Source organism: Meleagris gallopavo, chromosome 26 (assembly GCF_000146605.3).
Source record: "Meleagris gallopavo isolate NT-WF06-2002-E0010 breed Aviagen turkey brand Nicholas breeding stock chromosome 26, Turkey_5.1, whole genome shotgun sequence".
NCBI lineage: Eukaryota > Metazoa > Chordata > Aves > Galliformes > Phasianidae > Meleagris > Meleagris gallopavo.
Window position 1 is genome coordinate 3,351,327 of NC_015036.2, and position 20,989 is coordinate 3,372,315.

Below are 20,989 nucleotides of genomic sequence, written 5' to 3' on the forward strand. Positions count from 1 at the left end.
TTTAGTTTTATCTTTTTACCTGAGCAGAAATTTGGGAGAGTGGGTTTAATGTCAGCTAGTGTGTTTTAATGGAGGCCTGGAAGAAGAAGAAAAAACCTTCCTGTATCCACTTGTTTCTTAGGTACACCACATTACCCACAGCCAGCCTCGCCACTCCCAGAGAGAGTTTGTGTAAGTCCTAAAATAATTCCATTCCTCTGTCCCACAAATATTCCCATTCGGTCAGCTTTATATAGAGTAATTACTGTTTAACATGGCAGTGCAGCTGGGTCAGGGCTTATTTTGGGGTATGAGATATAAAAAGCCGTTTGTAAAAAGAAAAAAGCGAAGGAGACCATGTTTGTCAATCTGTCATTCTGAACAAATGAGCCTGGAAACTTGTTAGTTTACTTATTTTTAAGAGGTGGCATTCATGAGAGCTACTGGCATTGGTACCAGAGGCACTCCTGGCTTATGTAGCACTTCAGTTATAGAAATATAATTGTTGGAAACAGCATTCCATTCCTACATAATGGAGAGGTAGCCAGGTTTTGTGGTGGCACATGTTGAGGGAAGGGCATAAAGCTGTGGCCAATGGACACGTGGGAAGCTCAGGCGTTTTGTGGGCAGGTGCAACGTGCGGCCGCTGGAGAAAGGCATCTTGAAGGAAGTGCCTTGGCTCCGTGCTCCCGTTCAAGCAGATCTTTGCATTTTCTGTGCCTGAAGCACTGTGCACAGAGCAGGCAGCTCATTCCCACAGCTGTGCTGTGGTGTAATTAGCTCTGTTTTACAGCTGGGGAAACCAAGGCAGTGAAAGTATTGAGTTGCTCCCGACGACCTGGTGAGTCATATCTTGGATCTTGGGTTTGAGCTCAAGATTTGTTGGCTCTTGTGCTTCTTTGCATTTTTTCAGACCGTGCTGAGTCAAACTTCCTTCTGATTGTAGTAACTTTGATACGGATGTATGTATATTTAATATTCACACATGTATTTTATTTTTGTGCCTGTTGACTGTATCTGTGTATAAACAACAACAAAAAGAAAATGTGACTATGTATATGCACATGTCATTTCTTATCTGTTCCTAAAATACAGGTGTCTCTGTGGGAAACCAGTTCTGAAGCTGTTTATTGTACAATAGTTCAGGAAGTTGAGAGGATTATATTCTCTTCTGTGGTTTCCCATGCTGGGTAGCTCGTTTCACCTCAAAAATTAGCATCGTAGTCTGGTTCACAGAAGACCCCAATATTTTTAGTAGTCATAGGAAAGAATGTTGTCCGCTGGGACGGAGCAGGAGCTGTGGATCAGGACTCAGGGTTTGGTTGTCTTTTTCTACTTATTTTATGGCCTGGGACTGTTCTTATCACTCTTCTGTGCCTCTGTTTAATAGCAAAACGGGACTAGTAACATTGAATTACCTTGCATAGAGCTATTAAAAGATGAAATCGAAGTTTGGAGAACTTTTACTAGCCTTTGGCATCAGAGAAATAGAGCAGTTACAAGATGTATTCCTGTGGTTTGGCTTTATTAACAATATGAACTCCTTCCGATATTGTACTAATGAAATGAAGCTGGGAAACAAACCAGAAGCAGATAAAGACAGAAGTTGAAATCCTTCATGAAAGTTGTACAATGTACTAAGAAAGGATGGCTGTATTCTTGGATTGTAAAAATTCTGAAGCGCACACAGAAAATAGTTTTCTCTGTGAAACAAAAATTAGAAGAACAGTGACATTCCAGAGTTTTTTAAAGTGAGACAGATCTGAAAAGAGAGATGCTGGGAATGACAAAAACGTTTCAAAACGAAAAGTTGAAAATGAATTTGAACAAAACCTTTCGGCTCACAAATGGCTCTCGGGTTTCTTGACTCCTCCTTCTCTGCCAGCTATGCCAGACTGCTGGTAAATGGCAGCCTGAAAGCCTTGAGGTCCAAGTGGTGAGCCAGAACCAGATGCATCATGAACAGGATTGGGGTGTGAACAACAGTGAGCTCCAGCTTTGTTTCCTTTGCCAGCACTGCTGCGTGCGGCCGTTGGGGCTGTACAGAATGTCTCAGCATCGCTGTGGGACGAACAAACAGCAGAAGGTGTCTGAGCACCCTGTATCCCTGGGAAAGGCATAGAGGCTTTATTTCCTTCCCTTCCCTGTGTTTGCTGTCTGATCATCCATTAGGCTTATATCCAAATGTTTCTTATTGTTGCTATCCTAGGTTGAGCCTGCTGCAAGGTGGGGGTGAAGAAGTGTGCATCCATCCTTATTTGCCTTCTTGTTGCAGACTCACCAACAAGGCCATTCAGGACTGAATTCATTTCCAGGTAAGGGAGAACCCCTTCCTACTTAGGTGGTGAAGTGCTCAATCAAAAGTGATCTGATCACCATAATAGTCAAAGCAACACAGGTTGTAACATACCAGCTTCACCTTGGTGCAGAGAATTTCCTACACGTTCCTGGTAAGAATCTAATTGGTTCAGATAAATGCTGTTGTGTAGCCACTAAGAGTAAGTAGAAAAGAAGTCTGATCCCAGGCTGTCAGGGACAGAATCTTTTTTCATTGTAGGATGCTTCTTGAATTAGTCTGAAAGAGCTCTCATTTTATTTAACAGGTTTTTATTGATCTACAAGGCTTCGTTTATCGGTTCCATCTTCTTGAGTGGCTGAAGCAGACTTAGCTTACGATAGGAGTTCTTATTTGAGTTTGTTTTATCAGCTCAGTTGTTGCTAAATTTCATGCTTTTCTTCTCTGGAAAGAGGCACATGGTTTAGAGAGAGAAAAAAAGTGTACATTTCCTTCCAGTCCATTAACTTTCTTTCATGGAGCTCTGTACCAGTTTGAGTGCACAATTGGGAGGAATCAAAACACAGACATCTAGACTATTACATAAGATCAAAAAGAGAACAGAGTTGTTTTGAAGCTGAATGTAATGTATTTGTCCAAAGTCATGAACGCTTTTGAGAACTCAGAACATTCTTCCTGTTCTGCCTTAGGATGAAACTTACACTGTATCAGCTGGAGAGAGATCCCAAAATATTCGAAGCCAAATAGGTAACTGTAGACCTAATTCGAGGTCCTTACAGAGTGAGATCAAGTAGGGATTTGAACCTGATTATTAGACAGGCTCTTTTCTCTTTCTTCCTTCTAACTTCAAGGTCCATCTTATGTTGAAGAAACCGTCCCCATGGATGTCAGAAATATGAATGAATTCAGGGCAAAACCTTGGAATTTTTTTTAACTGATCTAATGTATTTTGTCCAACTGCTCCCCCAAGTTAAAAAAAAAAAAAAAAAAGTTTGGCAATGAAAATTTCCAGAGAATATTTTCCTGTCTTGCCTCATAGTTGTATTATGTTGTAACAGCCTAAGTTATAACTCTTCCTAAATGAATCTGCTTATTGTAAAGGACAAAAAGCACTGTGTATGTACGTTGATTATGCGTATGTCCAACCACAGTTTTGCTGGGTTCCCCGGCCTCTTTTAGTTGTGTGTTCCTCTGTTAGGAGCAGGCTGGAAGCTGGACTGAGCTCCTTCTGCTGTCAGTCACTTGCGGTCCTGGACAGAAAAAGAAACACCAGTTTTTCTTCTGTAGTCCGGATACTGAGTCACCTGTGTGGCAAAAGAAAATAGCCAAAGGGCTGCTGTTCCCTGGTGTCCCAATGTGCCTGGGGATATTTCATCAGGGAATTTAAAGCTTGAAGCTTGAGGCTGGTTCACTAGTTAGCTGTGCTTACTTTGGTGGTGCACTTGATCTCCTGGAGTCTGAGGTTCCCATCCTTAAGAAGTAGTTTTATTTTGTGGTTGGTTTTAAAGCCATTGGCAACCCCTGGTTGTTTTACATGGGTGTTTCAGACATGTGCTATTGGTTCAAGGCAGCATTACTTATAGTTGGAAACTGATTGCAACTCATCTGCCACTTCTTGTTCCAGGCCTTGACCTGAGCTGTGGTGGGACTGGAAACCATCCCACTGCTGCTGTGCTTTTCTACCTAATAATGTGTTTTTGTAGCTGCAAGATGAAGAAACCACTGTTCCCATGTCTCTGCAGGCCAGTGGTGACCAAGGAGCATGGCTATGGAGGCTGACTTGTCACACATCATCCTGTATCTGGCCAGGAAAGCTGTCTGTGGCCTTGTGGATTGCTTCCATGCTGTGTGCCCATCCCAGAACGCTTCTGGAGGCCTTCAAACAAAGCATCTTCATACATCCCTGCAGGAGAGGGCATCACTTACAGCACTACAGGGAAGATCTCTCCTCTGCTGTGCGCCTTTTTGTTATTCTCGTAGCTCATTGCCCTGAGGAGCACCTAAGCTGGGAATACTAGTTCAGGTGAGCTACCAAAAAAAGTTTTCTGCATACATCTAGATTGGTGCTGGGGCAGGATGCTCGTGGTCTTTGATTCACACTGGCTTACCTTCTGTAGAGCAGGACTGGAGCATTCAGTGCTGCCTTTCCTTGGCAGCTCACTGCAGTGCTGCTTTGCTATCCGTCTGCTCTGCCATCTCCGTTCACCTCTGTGAGCGCGGCTGATGCAGCTAATCTGTGCTTATCTGAATGCAGAGGCATAGCAGCAAGAGATTTCATGCAAATGTAGCATCGTGCAGCCCTGTTCCTTCTCGCAAACTATTGATTACGTGTCTGATTTGCTCTCCCCTGATAATAAGCCATAGGCAGAAGCCAATAGGGCGAGGAGGACGAAAACCTGTCATGATCATTCGATGCAGCTGGTGAGCCAATGGGAGGAGAACACCCGTGGATTGGGTTGGGAGAGAGTAAGGCTGGGGGAACTGTCTTAGCAACAGCAGAAAGCATCACTTTCCCCCTCCCACTGTGCAACCATACTGGAAAGTTCCTGATGATGTTCCTTAATGTATTTGTCTCGCTCATGCCAAGTTTGTACGTGATTTGTTTGACTTTGACGTGTCTGCCAGTTTACCCCTTTCTCTCCTTTGGAGAGGATAGAAGGGCATCTTTTCTTTGTCTGTCCTACTGAAACCAACTAATGAGCTCAAGGTAAAGTGATCTCATGCTGGATTCATTGCCCATGCAAGCCCTGAGTAAGTGAGTGAGTTTTGTATTGTCTTTTTGTGGTTGCTATCTTCCTTTTGACATCTTTTCAAGACAGCTAAAGCAATGCAGAGCTGCCACCTTGCCTAGCATGAGTTCATGGTGTGTATTGTTGCACTGAAGGATAGGCAGCCTGTTGTGGTAGTGGGAGCTGGACACCTTGTTGTGTTCTCAGCTCTGTTAAAGAATCCTTGTATGAAGTCAGGTGTATCCTTAGCCTTCAAATCCAGATTCCCTTACCAGGCTGCTGGGTTCTTTGGTCTGGCAATGAGAAGATAAGCTTTCTCTGTGGAGCCCTCCCTGTGATCTGTGGGCTGAGAGAAGTCAGTCCGCAGATCACGCTGCCTTACCTCTTATCTTTTATCTGGTTTACAGCAGGAACTGTTCTTTCTGTCTCTCTGCCTCTCTCCTGGTCAATCCATCATTGGTTTAACCAACCGAAAATGAAAATGGCAGTTAAATTTGTCTAAACCTTTTGAACATTTATTGAAAGCCAAACATTGGCACTTTCAGCACTCCCTTGAAAATGACCTTCACTGTCCTCCTCTCACCTGCTGCCTCCTCTGGCTCATAAGCATTCACACTTTTATCTCACTATTTGCATGCTGGTAATAGACATAGATTTTGTTAGTCCTGCATCTGTCGAGACGGCGGGGACAATAATAGAAGCACTGTCGGGACCAATATATATTGGTCATAGGAGAGTGTCCAATGATGTCTGGGTCAGGGAGCCTTTAACTGCAGTGTCAGGGAATTTAGTCAGCTGTCATCGCTTCTTAATTAAAAATAGCTGAGACTCACTTACATTCCGTTGCTGTGTGTTGGCTCATTTGTCATCTTGTCCTTTGCTCTCCAGCAACACCCCAAAACGCTCTCAAAAAGGAGACAGTGGGTAAAAGTGCAGCAGGTAGGAGGGCAACTGGACTGAGAGCAGATAATCTGTGCTATGAGCTGCTCTTTGGGTCCTGTGGGAGTTTAACAGGATCCAAAGGGGATGGGGATACACAGCATCATGGTGTGCAATGTACTCTGTGTGTGTTTTGTGTATATGTGTAAAATTAGCCTCTGTGCACACATGTGTCAGGGAATAAATCAAGCACTAACTGTCCTGAGGTTAGAACTTTCCTTGGGGACAAACCAGCTCATATTTTTTTCCACCCTGGCTTTCCAGCACCTTCCTCTGGTCCAGTACTCTGAAGGACAGAATGTTTTAACAGTGCGATCCACTCAGAGCTTTCCTATGTACATAAGTGATTGGATTCCTTATTCCATGCTAAATGGAATTTAGCAGTATCTGTGATTGCTATCACCTTCCAGTAAATTTCACTAATTTATTTGTGATATTCCTAGGGGGACAGGGAGATGGGAGGTTACACGGAGGTCCAGGAGCTGCAGAGGGAGATAAATAGCATGTTGTAATATCATTACTGAACGAAAATGTAATCCCCTCCCCCGGCCAAATAAAAAAGAGTATATTGTGATTGTAGTTAATGCTTGGAGCCGAGGGACAGTTTTGGCATCAGGAGAATTTTTCAGGCTTCCTTTTTACAAGTAAATCAGAGGTGGAAGGGCATTAGACTGACTAACTTCCTGAACTGGAAGTTGCATCCGGACTACCATATTTAATTGTCTATGATTGACCTATCTTCCATGAGTTTTGCTAATCCATTTTTGAACTTGTTTATATATTTGGCCTCCGCAGCATTGGGTGGTGATGAATCCCACCATTAAATCACATATTGTTTGAAAAAGTTCATCCAGGATGTCCTGTACAATGCTATCAATCTGTCTGGTGAGTAAATGGACGGCTGTTGCCAGGGCTTGAGATTCCCTCAGCCCCATGTTGGTGGTCATTCCCCAGCAGACCACTTCCATCCCTTGCACCAGACCTGCGGTGCTACAGCACCCACCTGGGGCTGCAAGGAGCGCTGTGAGCTCCTGCACAGGGTAGCTTCCGTGCTCCCACTGCTGAGCAGTGATTTTTCTGGCCGTACAGAGTTGTTGCTCTCAAGGCAGCGTTTCTGCCCATGAGTGAAGCTCCAGTGATACTTGTTGGTATTTCTGCTAAAAGTGTTAATTTCCTGCTCAGGGGAAATTCACATGCAGTTGCGGGATGGACCCAGAGATTCTCTTCAATCTGATCAGTTTTTCCTGAGTCCGTAGGACAGTCTGTGGGAAGAAAGAGGGGAAGACACCTGATTTGATTTTGTATTGTTCGGGGATTTTGAGTTATTCTCAGTTGTACTGATCCAGGGAACAAGAAGCAACAGGTTCTGCTCATCTGAACCCTAAGTCACCAAGCTAAGGACAGACCTTCATGTTAAAGATGTTTTCAGAGTGCAGTATTTTTTTTTTTTTTTAAACTAATTAAGCTCTGATGACTTCAGCTGTATTTTCAGCTTCTGATTAAGGCCATGATACTAATTAAACTCTTGAATTATTAAAAATGCAAATAGTCAGACCTGTGTGCAACAGCAGAATTGTGTTTCCATGCTCCAGGACAGCAGTTGGGAGTATTTGGCAGAATCCCTTGTGGTGACAAATATTTCATCTCTGTTTTTTTTTCCTATGGCTGCACTCCACTGGATGCAGAACTGAAAACATGAGCTGCTGGGGTAAATGTCTCAACTGCCTTGCAGCTAGGCAAGTAAGTTTGATTAAAATACAGCAAAGTTTTGGAAGGAACGTTGAGTCTCTTAACATCATGACTGTGGCATTTTCACTGAATGGGCAGCTGGGATTGAAATACCATTTGGTCCTTTGAGAGTGAATCTGCTGCCAGCAGCAAAACTCTTGGAGCTGCATTTAGACTGCGTACTTTGTTGTCAAAGTTCAGGAGCATGATAAATTATTTAGACCTCTAGATGTCCCGCCAGCCCCTATCTCTCTGGCATCCCTGTTAAGATGCATGAACCTTTAGTTAGACATTGATAGCAGGAGGTCTGGTTGTGCCCTTTCCTTCAATATAGGTATATATATTTTTTGTGGCACTGCTAAACATTGGGGATTTAGAAGGATGTTTTGATCTCCTTGCTGTCTGCATCTCATCAGGAGCCAGGGACAGAGCGATAGCCATCCCAGTGCACCAACACATCTTTGTAATTGTGAATAGGGCTCATTTCATCTTCAGATGGATAGTGCAGACCCACAACCAGTGGGTCTTCGGGGTCAGTTAGCAGGACTTTGGGGTAAGGTGGAGCGCTGCAGGCTGGGAACTGGGTGTGAGTAAATACTGCCTGTGACTGGCTCCCCAGTGCTGCCCTGTGCCCAGGTTGTGAAAGCAATTTCTGTGTTTACTGGAAAAGCTGTAACTCCAAAGCCTGTAATGATACACTGAGTAATGTCCCTGTCTGTACCCTGGTCACTCTTGCAGCCCTGCTGGTAGAGGCAGTGGCCAGTGGGACTTGGACACATCTGTCCCTTCCCACACCCCTTTTGTGCTGCCATTAAGGAGGCTTGGCTGGAGCTGGCAGTGTTTGCAGCTGGGATATTAGAGGGAAATGGCATAGGCAGTCTAGTTATAACCTGCCCAGAGGGAAGTTTCTTCTTAATGCCTATTTAGGTCATAATAAAGACATAAATTAAAAAAAGGTGTGCAAGACACTATTCAAATGCACCAAGTGCTTGTCACATTGAATAAACTGGGATCCTTACTGGTGTGAAGGTATTACTGTTTATTAGAGTCACTTATCAGATAAAAATACGACCCGGTGTCTTCAGTTGAGTCCAGTCAGTGTCAGGCATGATGGGGAAGCTATGTCATTTTTGCCTTCCCTTCTCGAATGTCCCTTTAGTATGTTAAAACAAAGAAATAAGTGGTCATTACTTTACCTATGACAGTTGACTTTTTTTCATCCTCCCGCTCTAATGGGCTGCAGGTGTTTCACAGCCAGCCCAAGCTAATAAGGACAGACATTCTGGCTGCAAGCCAAAATTATAAAACTGTCCAGGGAGAGAAGAAAAGAAAAGACAAGGCGCGGGGGGGGTGGGAAGGAAGGAAAAAGAAAGCACGGGAGTCACTCCATGCTGAGATTTTGTACTTTTGTGTCTCCTGAAGTGAATACATCAGTCAGGAATCAAAGGTTTGGAAAGTCATTCAGCCCCTCCAAATTAGAAGGCGAGCCATCTGCCTGCCAGGATGGAACTGTCCTCAAAGGCCACGGGCCAGGGCTAATCTCAGTGACACTGGGGTAAGCCTGGAGCATCTCCTCCAGAGTTACAAGCAGCTCGCCTGGCATCCCCAATCTTGGCCTGATGCATGCATCTTCCTGCCAGAAAAGCATTTTGGACCCAGCCCTTTAATGTTGTATCACCATAGTGATGGGCTACTCTGCTCCAGAGCAGATGAGGAATTGCTGTGGGGCTGTCCAGTGTTAATTAGTTCTTTTTAGGGAAAAGTTCAACTCAGTGGAAGCGGCGAGTACAAGGTGCAGCACGTTTGGAGCTCTGCAGCCTCTCAGCATCTTTGGTTTTAGCAGAGTCCTGCCATCGAGTCCCACGTGCCACAGGAGATCCTTTGTGTTTCCTGGAAGTTAGAGCAGTGATGGAAAATCGATGGGAAGGAAAGATGCTCTGTATGAGAACTGATGATCCACTCATGTCCTTACGGCTTTGCAGATAATGCTATTTGGAAAGCTTGGGCTGTGATGCGAGATCCCCAAGGTGCTCCATTTTTGGGCAGAAGCCAAAAAACTGCCAGGATAACAGCACAAAGGAAAGCTGGATCTGAGGCACTTGCTGGCTTAGATCATTGGGCTTGAACTGCCCTAAGGCATTGTAGCTAATATGAGAGATTGGCATCTCCAAAGGTACCTCTGGCTGTTGATTGCATGAGTGCCTTGGGGATGTCTCTCACCTGAGGCGCTTCAGGCAGGTTCCTGAAGGTAAGTGAGATGTCCCCAGGCCTAAGGGCATGTCCTTGGGGCGGAATAGATCCCAGAGCTAGTTCTGGCACAGGGTCGCAGAGATGCTCTGATTCCAGAAACTAGACTGCCCATGGAAAACCTACATCTTCTTACATGCTGCTTGGTGTTTCTGGGTCTGGATTAGGTCTCTCAGACACAACTGGGGTGTCCCTGACCCTGTGGCGCAGACCTACCTATGAGTCACATCCAGAATGATGGCAAAGAATGTTAATCACCTCACACAATATTTTGGGTCCCCGGAATCACAGAAATGGACACATCTGAGATAGATTTACTTCACTGGCTTTAATATGACAGATCTCAACCACAAATTTCTTATCCAGATTAGTTTGGAGCCAGAATATGGTTCAGGCCAAGTGTTTTGCTTTGTTTGTTTATCTCGGATATGGTTTTGGATGCTTAGCAGGAAAAAATCAATGTTTACGATGTTCATTTCAGATCTCCTTTTGGCAGCTGGATGAGAAAGGAATGCCACCACAAAGGAGGGATCGCTGAGGCGAGGCTGGAGTTGTATTCAAAGGCAAGAGCAGTGCTGTGCATTGCAGATGTCATAGAATCACCACCGTGATCAGTAACCCCCTTCCCTGGCGTGACTGAGTTCTGTGAGTAGCATCCTGAGGGCTGAAACTGGGCCTGCATACAAATGTAAAGGTGTTAAAAAATGCTACAACTGAAGTTGGCTTGTTTCAGGAAGGAGTTACGTAGCTGTAAGACTGAAAAGGTTTTAAAACTGGTATTGAGTCAAATGATTTCTAGTAAGGAAATGGTTGATGAGAAGATGCTTAGAAAGTGCTTTATAATGAGACAAACTGAGTCAGCTTTGGATTTTCTGCTCTTTTGGATGGCTTTTAGTTTTTTGCATTAACCCCAATGGATACTTTGTGTGGAAAAGGATGTGAATTATGACATTGTTTGCAAAGTACTGAGAATGCTATGAGATCTCTGAAAAATACAAATAATAATAGTAGTGCAGGGAACAGCAGTTTATCAAATCCATCTTAGAAATCCAGGAGTTCTTTTGCTGATTCATACCTTGAAGTATGCTGTGCTTTGATTTCTGTCTTTGGATGCTGGTAATGTGAGATCTGGGGCAGTTCCTAAGAAACTGAATGCAATTTGGTTTCTTTGAAAGCGTTTCAAACAGGACCAGATCTGCAATTGGTGCAAGCCTGTGTCTTCGGTGGCTTCAGGGGAAGTTATGCCTTAGTCTGGTGGTAAGGATTTGAATCACACTCCTCACAGCGTTTGGTTTCTTACAGTTCCCATAAGCAGGACTCACTTCTATGATAGCTTCCTGGTGCTTTGATCGTTCCTTTGGTTAACTTCAACACAGTTTATGCATATTCAGCTGCTGAGAAGACCAGGTGCCAGTGTAAACCATTCACACTTCATATTTGTGGCTTACTTGGAGTCCAAAAACCTCTCAGGCATGCAGCATTTTATAGTGCAAGTACTCCAGAGCAGTTCTCATTCTCTCACGCTGCATGTGCAAGCTCTTAGTTGTAGATTTGCTGTAACATGAAGCACGAGATTACATGTCCTGGATCACAGTCCTGTTCCACCAAGCATACTTTTGGGTCAGTGGTGAGAAATATGGTGCAGGAGGCAACTCAGACTCCTGGCAGATCGAATATTGCTCTGAGAGCACGTGTCTCTCCTGGTGATAACAGGGAGGGTCCAGGGCCCAGCAGAAAAGGGACAGATCCAGGGCATCACTGCAGGGTATTGAACATGCTGTAGAGCAAGGTGCCAGCGCTCTGTATGGGGCTTGCTGCTTTGGGATCTTAGTGGCAGCAACAGGAGGTCCTGTACAGAGATCAGAATCGTGTGTGCACAAAGCTGGATGACTTCACCCCTCCTCATGCTTGGTGTACCCATGTTAGTAGCACAGAGGGCGATGGGGTGAGCTGAATCGCCTTTGGAAACACTGCTGATCTTCTGCAGGGCCCAAGAGAATTAGATTCCTAACAAAGGGCTCAGGTAATTGCCTGCATCTCATTGGAGTGAACGGAAGGCAAAGTGAGATATCTTCATGTGATGTCACACGCTGCATCGAGACGAAGCATGGCCTAAGGAAATCAATGGGGAGAGAAGCAGGGTCTCTTAGAATGATCTGCGTAGGAGCGGCTTTGCAGTCTGCCAGCTGTTGAATGCTCCTGTGTAGTTTGCAAGCAGGGGTAAAGATTTTTTTAAAGAGTTGGAGGATGGCATGGCAGGGCTTCGAATATCTCTGTCAAGGCTTTGCTTTGCTTTGAGGCAGTACCAGTAGTCTGGGTTCCCTGGGAGCAATGCGTGCCATGCCAGCAGGTGCTCTGCCCATCCGTGTGCTGCCAGCCTTCATCCTGCTGCTCTCCCCATTTCCACTATTTCATCTTTGCTTCTGCCACTGTTTTTAATCCCCTTGCCTCGTCCCCAGCCCGTGGTGAATATTCAGAAACTTGGTCTCATTTACTGCTGTCCGGGTGCCAGAAATTCAAGTCCAAGGCGCTGGGGCTGCCTCTGTGCTGGGAGGACTCCCTCTCGTGGGCTCCACTGCCTGGACCTGGCCCTGAGCTCGGAGCTCAGCAACCCCTAACAGGTCCCCTTGCTTTCTCTCCAAGAACATGATTAGAGGTTTGAAACTGAGCAGACAGCTGGTATACTCTCCCAGGGCAGCCTCTGTGTCTGGGCCTCCATTGTTTTTGTCCAAATCGTATCTGATTGCTTTCCAAGAGCGTTCCAGTCCGTAAAACCAGACCAGGTGCCTTTGGTTGTACTAATTCCTGAAATACCAGCTACGAACAAAAGCATTTTGGTTTGGTCTTAGAAAGGGTATAAAATTAATTTCAATCTGGAATGTTTTTTTTCCCCCATTTAAAACACTAGAATTTTGTCTTACACTTTCCAGACACAAAACTGACCTTTTTCAAATTCGTCCTTTGGTCTTTTACCTATTTTACTGTATTACCTTTTACTAGATCATCAAAATTGCTTTGTGCCATACCGTTTTCTGAAATCCGACCTCTACATACATTCTTTGCACCTTGACCTTGGCTTTTTTACATGGTGTAAAACTAGAAGGAAGTCAGATGCTAGATTTTACAGCAATGTGCTTTCCCGTTCTGCTCAGTAATTTGCCAGAAATGAGGGGAAAAAAAAAAAACCCACCCAAACAACAGAAAATCTTACCTTACCATCCAAAATCGGTGGGAGGGCTTAAAAGCTCGAGTGGGCTCTCAGCCTTGGTTTAGTTCTCCCTGCCTTTAACTGCCAAGCTGAGTGCTTTGTCCTCCAGACCGCCCTTCGTCTGCACAGCAGGAGCAGTGCTGCTGGCACCGGGGTGCGGAGGGCTCTGCCAAGAAGATGGGCCCTGGTTACGGAGCGCAGATCTGCCAACCTTCTGTGCCGGGGAGTTTGCAAACTTCCACAGCGCATCTGTTTCATTTCAGACCATGGGCTGCGCTGAATAGTCCTTTTGTGTGCTCTGTCTCCAGCTACTAAAGCTGGCTCTGAAGACGCCAGCGATAAATATGACAGCTTCTGTTACCGGGTATCCCCTGGATCCTGTGGCCTGACCCGCGGTCATTCTTAGCGAGTAGTAACATTTATGTTGCTGTGTCAGCCTCGTTTCTTATCGTGTAACCAGAGATGGGCTGGATGAGCATGGAAAGCTTTTCTGTACCTCTGCATTCAGGGTCATTTGGAGGTCCGCAGATGGAACGGGCACTTTGCCACTGAGCTGTTTACCACAACGAATGCCGTGATGTTCTGTGCATCATTCAAGGAGAAAATGATGCTGCTCAAAATGGCAGGGGAGCACTGCAGAGGAAGGCTGAATGGCACAACTGCAGATGGGTAACCTGCCTACCTGCAGCACGTGCTGCAGGTTTTGGAGAGCTTTCCCATGGGGCAATGCCTTCATGTCCCAGTAAAGCAGTGCGAGGAGCAGAGCCGTCTCGTTGCACCTCTGAGCAATGAGCTCTGAATCACAGTTTCCATCAGTTGAGCTGATCTCCAAAGAGCAGTTTTGGAAAATGTGACCTGCTTCATTTCTGTTTAAACATAGGCACCAGAAAGAAGCATACACACCTCTGGTCCTTTAGTCGCTGGACTGTCACCAGTGTGAGACATCACCAAGTGGGAGTCACTGGAAACCCAGCTCTCCTCGTGCTGTCTCTGGACAGTGTTTGACTAGACTGCTTTTATCTCTCCAGCCTGTCTGTGGGAGTTGAATCTTTGTACAGAGCCTGCATTGCTTGGCATCTAATCTGCACTAGTTGACTCAGTCAGCCTCAGAAGGCAAGGGGGGAGGGAGATAAGTAGGAGGAAAAAAGGTGGGAGTGGAAAATAACATATTTGAGGGGACAGCAGGAAGTCTGGGCTCATTCGCATCTTGGGAATTGCTCAGGACATGACCAAGTGAGTGTTTCCTGATTCTCTTCTTCTTTTTCCTTCCCTATGGGCCAGGAAGAAAGGATGCCTGTAGGGCACTACTGGCAGAATCCCAACATGGGAAATACTGGGAGAATGGGTGATGCCCTTAGAGAATGTCACTGGAAAACCAAATGTCCCAGGCGGAGGTAATCTTGACCCACCAAAACAGCTCAGCTACAGTGATTGTCTGTTATTTTCTGGGGTATTTGGATTTCCCTTGAAGATCACCTGTTCTGTTCAGCCTGTGTTTATGTCTCAACATCTCTCTGAATTGAGGATAATTTAATATATATTTGCTTGCTATTGTTTGTTGTTTTTATTATTCTGAAGGAAGGCTATCAAGGTAAGGACTAATTAAGGTTCACTGGTGATGTAAAGAAAACAGGAATGATTTCTATAAGATAAAAACTGTTGCTGGTTTTGGAGCAGAGGGCTGGGGATCGTTTCAGGCCTGCAGGACATCTGAGAAGAGATGCTGTTGTGCAGGTGGAGCTGTAAAGCAGGGCAGGAAGGGAGGTGTGGAGCTGCATGTCTTTTCAAGTATTTCAGGACACCTCAACATAAAAGCTGCCGTGTGAATGTCAGATCCTGTACCCATTATTATGAAAGTTGTGGATCTGCTCATGCTTTTAAAGATCACTAATCTCACTTTCTCTAAGCAGGCAGAACTGGGATCGCAGCGTGCTCATCGCATGTTCCGTGTACTTCAAGGACTGATTAGGTCTTTTCTTTGTCTGCCCTAATTAAATCAATAAGTGGCCTCTGGAGTCACCTGTGTAGCAGGTTACAAGTTGAGCTGCTGGAGGTCACTGCAGAGGGCATCCCGGCTGCCTTTGAAAAAGAAAAGGGTTTTGATCTAGAATAGTCACAATGTCCCAGTTTCCTGGTCCCTTGGGCCAACTCGTTCCTAGAGCAGAAAGCAGAGAGAAAAGAGCTGAAGAGAACTGTTTCTCTCAGGGATGAGCTAAGAAATCTGGTATTTCTGTTGTCTCACACTTTACACTATTTACTCCAACTGTCACCTGTTTTGTTTCTTACAGGCTTTTCTCCTTAGTGCGTTAGCAGTGCTGTGATGATTAGGTGAGCAGATTATGTGGCAGGGGTGCATTGTGATTTTGTTTCCAGCCATACTGTAGCAACTCCTGGATGTGCAGGCATTGGAAGGAACTGTACTGTGTAGGTTGCTCTATAAACCCAGTGGTTATCAAGTGAGATGTATGTGAATCCTGCATATTCTGTGCTGTTTGAAACCCAAATCAGCTCCAAGTGAATCCCAGTTTTACTCATATTGTGGATTTTAGATGAATCCAGCTGGTCTAAGACAGACACTGCTTCATTCTAGGAGATGAAAACAAATCCCCATGCTGTGGTTTGCCCTGCTGGATTAGCCTGCTTTTTCTCAGGCAGGTGCAAGGGTGTCTGTAGGTGTTTTCTCCAGGACAGTCGCCTTATATACCGGCTCCTGCAGGTGTTTGGAACGGTGGCCACCATCACGAGCACAGCCACTGCCATTAGATGCTCTTTGCCAGGCTGCAAGGATAAAGTGTGTGTGTGCAGAAACCCAACTCTTTGAGCATGCATGCTTCCTTCCTTCCCTGCAATCCTGAATTCCAAAAACCCCACATCTTCTTGGAGCGCTTGACAATGATCAATATGGACGAAAGCAGCACTCGTAGCATAGGCACAGCTTTTTTCTTCAAGGGAGTGAAAACGGTGTCTTTTAACCTGTCAGCACGCATTTACAGCACAGTTGATGTTTGAAAGAGGCTGTCCAAAAAGAAACCTGGAGTAATAAGAGTGTGCTAGTAGGGCCAGTAAGCATTGAATAGTCTCTGTGGTGGTAGAAAAGCCTTAGGCTTCAACTGATTGCTAATTATGTGGCTCTGTTCCTTTTTAAGAAGATGCCATGCAAGGTTTGTGAGGGAGGTAAAGTGTGTTAATGTGGAGACGGTTACTGGTTTTGTTGTTGTTGTTTTTCTTTTCCCATGCCTCAATTTGGTGGTAGAGAGCGGGCCCTGGTTTAAAATGAAGCTGCATTCCCGAGTTCTGCCACCCATCTCTTAGAGCCTCTGTGTAAAGGGCACAAGTCATTCCACCTTAAAAAGAAAAGGGGAAGAAGAAAAGGGAAAAAAAGCAAAACCCACACTGTGCAGAGAGGGAGAGAGTTACAGAAAGTGGGCCCCCTGCTTTTTTCAGAGGGGGAATGTAAGCAGATCCTTGCTAAAACTGCTGCACTCAGCAGTTTTCAGCTTGTTTTAATTGGCCTGGCCTGAAAGAATTCTGAATGCTGTACCTGTGCCAATGAAATGCAAATGCTTCCCCAAGACGAGGCACTTGGAGTGCCTGTGCCCCAGCTCTGATAGCAGCAGCAGGGGCACAGAGACATGTATGTGGTGGGAAACGGGGAGGCCTTGATCTGGCTCCGCTCAGAAAACAAAGGGCTTTGCAAAATAAAGCATGAATAAGGCACGGCGAAATGCAGGGTGCCTACAGGAGCTCCTGCAACACCAGAAGCTTGTCTGTGATGAGGCCCATCGCCCTCCCACCCTATGCTGGGCTGTTGGTTCCTTCGCTGATTTACAGAGAAGCCTGATGGCTCTTTCTTTCTGGCTTTGTTTCTTTGTTGAGCTGCTGTTTACTGTTGAAGGTTCCTGTCAGAAGGAAAGCTGTTCCTTCAGCTGCAGAGGTGCTGTGGCTGAGTGCATCCACACAGCCACGGTTCTGTGTCCAGAGCAGATGTAAAGCTGTGTTCTCTTTCAAAGCATCAGCTCGGTGTTGGAGTCAGAATTACTGGCGTGACTGTCGTTATGCTCCAAGCTTGCCGTTATCTTAAAAGATGGAAAGACAATTGCTTAAGTCTTGGTGTTTGTTTTCCAGCACTTTTTTACAACGCTGTATTTTCCATGTGGAAATGAAAATGGTTTCCATTTCCCTTGAATTTGAGAGTAAATCACACTGGGTGCCTCACTGCTAGATTGCATGAATACGAGCATGGGAGCGAAACCTCCTTGGGGAGTCCCATCCTGCCTTACCCATATCCCAGTTTTATGCTTTTCATTCCCTTGGGTTGCTGGCACTGCAGAGATGTCCATCTCAAGAACCACTTTTTGCAAGTATACTCACCTCTCTCAAGCAGCTACGTGAGCCACAAAAAGCCCCACAAAAAATCCCTTTGAAACTGTCGAGTCTCATGTAATTCCTGTGTACTCATAGACCTCATATGGTCCCAGGTACCAATATTTGTCATCTACTGAAATTCCCCCTCTCCTGGGCATCCCTCATTGTGACCATTTTAGATGCAAGTAACTCTACATTTCTCCACAAAATACGTGCTACAAATTATAGCCCCACAAAATTATGTTCTTAAGCATCTGTAAGACATACTGCTTCATAGAGGATGCATGTTAGAGTCCTGGAATGAAGAAATAAGAAAAAATACCTAGCTCAGCTTTTTATTCTGCCTCAAGTCAAATTATAGCACAGTTATGAATTGGGAAACTAATTCATTTTCAATAAATGGTTGACCAGTATTTTCTGTCTTTGTAACTGCCTATGCAGTAATGAATATACATTCTTTGCATCCTTCAGATAAATATCCAGCATCTTAAGGTACGTAAAATTAGATCTGTATACATTTACAGAGCAGTGATTATTCTGAATTTCATCTGAGGCAATTAAAAAGCTTCACGATGACATTTAAGGTGATATTTTTCTCCCCTATGTTAAATAATTATAAATAATAATAATGATTAAACAAATTATTCTGTTCCTCCCAGTCTGGATCAACCTTTAGGTTAATAATCTAAATCATTAAAATTCATCTGTCTCTCAAAGGATTAAGTAGTTCTAAAAATTGGAGGAACCTTTCTGCATAAGGGTGATTGATAATTACCAAAGCAAAGATGTTTTGTGGGTAAAAATTGTGAAGGCTCAGTAGATTGATCGGGTCATTTATTGGTCAGGTTGAGGTGATATTTTCAACGATTAAACTCAGCAGAGGTTTGTCCACCAACATCCTTTCTGTGGGCTGTTGCAGAGGTCAGGTCCAAGCTTGCTTCCTTGTACACCAGCTCTCAGGACTCCATGGTTCACGGCTGCACATTTGCTGTGTGACCTGAGGTTGCTGACGGCCACTTTTTGAGGTTATTATTTAATTTCAGTGGGAGCTAGGCCTGTAAATTATGGTGTTTTATTATTTTTCCTTCAATTGCATGAATGAGATTTCCCTTGAATAAGTTTAGACATCTAAAATGCAGGTATTGAAACCAAGCTGCTACCATTCAGAGGCAGCAGACAGTGTTGGCCGTTTCCCTCTTCTTTAAGGTTGGTTACATCTCTTCATTTGTGACAGAAAGCACCCAAATAATTAGATGAGAACTGAAATCCAACTTTTGGATGGTCGCACTTGAGAGATGAATGTGGCTCAAGCCACCTCTCGATAGCCAGGAGTGCTCTTTTCCTATAGGCACTACAAAGACAATGTGGTAAAAGATCTGACGTACAACTCAGCTTCTCTATTGCAAGGACAATCTAATGTGACTACTTGAAAGGGATACGGGCTCCTTTGGACTTTTCATCTCTTTGGATAACTAGAGACTTGTCTGGCCATGAAAAGGCACAGAAGAATGGATTTCCAGAGTGGGAAGGAAAGATAAAGCTTTCCCCATAGGGCTTATTGGATTGTGAACTGCTCCACCTATTTGTAGGGTTTCTCAGAAGTAGTCCACGTTCATCCATCTTTCCCCTGTCCCTCCAGACTACTAAATCTCTCTGCACTCTGCTGAAACCAACCTTCACATCGTCTTAATAAATTGTGTTTCTTTGCAGGGAAAGAATTGCCATTCGGGATTATGAGGACCAAACAGATACCCTGTGTGCAGAGTACAGCTTAGGGATGTTCTCCTTTAAAATCTGGGGGACTTTGGGGTTGCGAAGTCATAGGATCATAGAATTCATCATGAATACATGCTACGGCTGCTTGGTAACACTTCCCCTGGCCACAAACACGTATTCTTTATTCCTATCCTATTTTGTTGCTTGCACCCCTCCCTCCCCCCTCTCACTTTGTTCCTGGGTGCCCTTTGCTAAACAGGAGCTCTGCTTTTCCAGCTCAAACTTGAGCAGAGCCTCCCGGCCCTCACTGCTGGCTGCAGGCAGGCCTGGGCTCCCCTGGGAGCAGCTTTCTCAGGAAATTGAGCTATTTCCGGTCCCGGCTGCAGCCAGGAAATGAGCAGGCAGCCATGAAGAAATATATTTTTTAATTTGACGGGATTTTTTTCTCCTTATTTTGTAGCAGGGAGTGAGTGGTTTGTTGGAACCTGGGGAGGCAGAGCCTCGGCCTGGCTTAGGCGCGGGCTGGGACCGGTGCAGGATCAGTGGGGATGTGGACGCAGTGAGATGTGAGCCAACGACCCCGAGGTTGGAAGCCAAAATAGTAAACACGGGCTGGAGGAGCGGTTCCGCTTTCTGCTGCCGATTTGCTCGTTTGTTTGATTCCTGTGGATTTATTTTTGTCACAGGACCGAATAATTGGAGTCTTTTCACAAGGCAGAGCTGTGCCTTTCAGGGCTGCACGTGTGGAAATGCTCATCTGCTGCCACCGCAGTGGGAAGGGCTTCAGGTCCTGTGCTCTAACGTTGTCCCACTTCTACTTTAATATGAAATTAAAGACTTTCTTACAATTAACCTCATGAGAATTTAAAGCGAGCAAGTGCGCTTTGTTTTTATGCAAGATGTGTGGCTGACCCCTTAAATGGCTCTAAAAATCATATTTGTGTGGGTATCCCATCCATTTCTATGGCAGGTGGTGGGTAGTTCTGCGAGTGAGCGTTTCCAATGAAAATGGAAAAATAATAGTGATCTTTGAGTGAACTTGGGTGGTGTTTGAGAAGTACATTATTATCAGAGCTAAACAGAAGGTGGTCCGTGCAAAGGATTTCAATTGAGCTGTTTTGAGAAACTGACCCGTACTTTGAAGTTCTCTGGAGGAAGATTTTTCTTCTGCCTTTCTTCCCTCAGGAAAAAATAGCCACACATTTGAACAGAATTTATCATTTCTTGTAATATTTTCTATTTTTAGGATATGTCTGTGTTCAGTGTAGAAGGATTGAAAAAAGTCTGTGATTTTTCTTTAAGATATGGAGATGTAATAGTGAAGCTAGGAAGTGTCAAAACCAAAACTTTAACGTGAATTTAAGAGTTTGTTCTGAAGTTTTGGAACGTTTTAGTTTTACATCGCTGAAAGACTTTTCCTAGTTCCACTCCATGCAACTTTTAGGCCCAACTTTTCCCAGGGCATTCCACCTGAAGCTTCTGTGATAAGGGGTGAAATGTTAACTGTGTTTGCCAGCATGTTGTTTTGTTGTGCTTTGGAACTGGAGTCACAAGGCAGTGGCCAAAACCCTGCCATCACCTTATGAGTGCTAACAAGAACTGGCTTCTGCCCTAAGTGTGAGTATTGCAAGAGCATCCGCTGTGTTTCCCAATGGAGGGAGGCACGATAGCAGCCCTGCGTGCATCCCAGAGGAGCCAAGTGTGTTACTTGTGCATCTTGGTGCCATGGCTGTGGGCAGGCACACCGGTAATGGTGTGGCAGTGCGTGTTTGGAACCCCAGA

The 20,989-nt window shown here is 44.9% G+C and overlaps 1 protein-coding gene and 1 long non-coding RNA gene across 2 annotated transcripts in view; one reads left to right on the plus strand and one right to left on the minus strand.

Moving 5' to 3' along the window:
• The window catches only part of LOC109371009, an 81,291-nt gene extending 70,764 nt beyond the window's left edge, over window positions 1-10,527 (plus strand). The window contains exons 6-8 of the transcript XR_004162023.1: window positions 2,189-2,294; window positions 4,018-4,298; window positions 10,400-10,527. The gene's annotated coding sequence lies outside the window, so the exon portion shown is untranslated. The remainder of the gene's footprint in view (window positions 1-2,188; window positions 2,295-4,017; window positions 4,299-10,399) is intronic.
• LOC116217453 lies at window positions 8,696-13,545 on the minus strand. Its single transcript, XR_004162024.1, has 2 exons — window positions 13,130-13,545; window positions 8,696-12,735 (listed from the first exon to the last, which is right to left on the minus strand). It is a non-coding gene; the product is annotated as an uncharacterized LOC116217453 (long non-coding RNA).
• Between the last annotated feature and the right edge of the window lie 7,444 nt (window positions 13,546-20,989).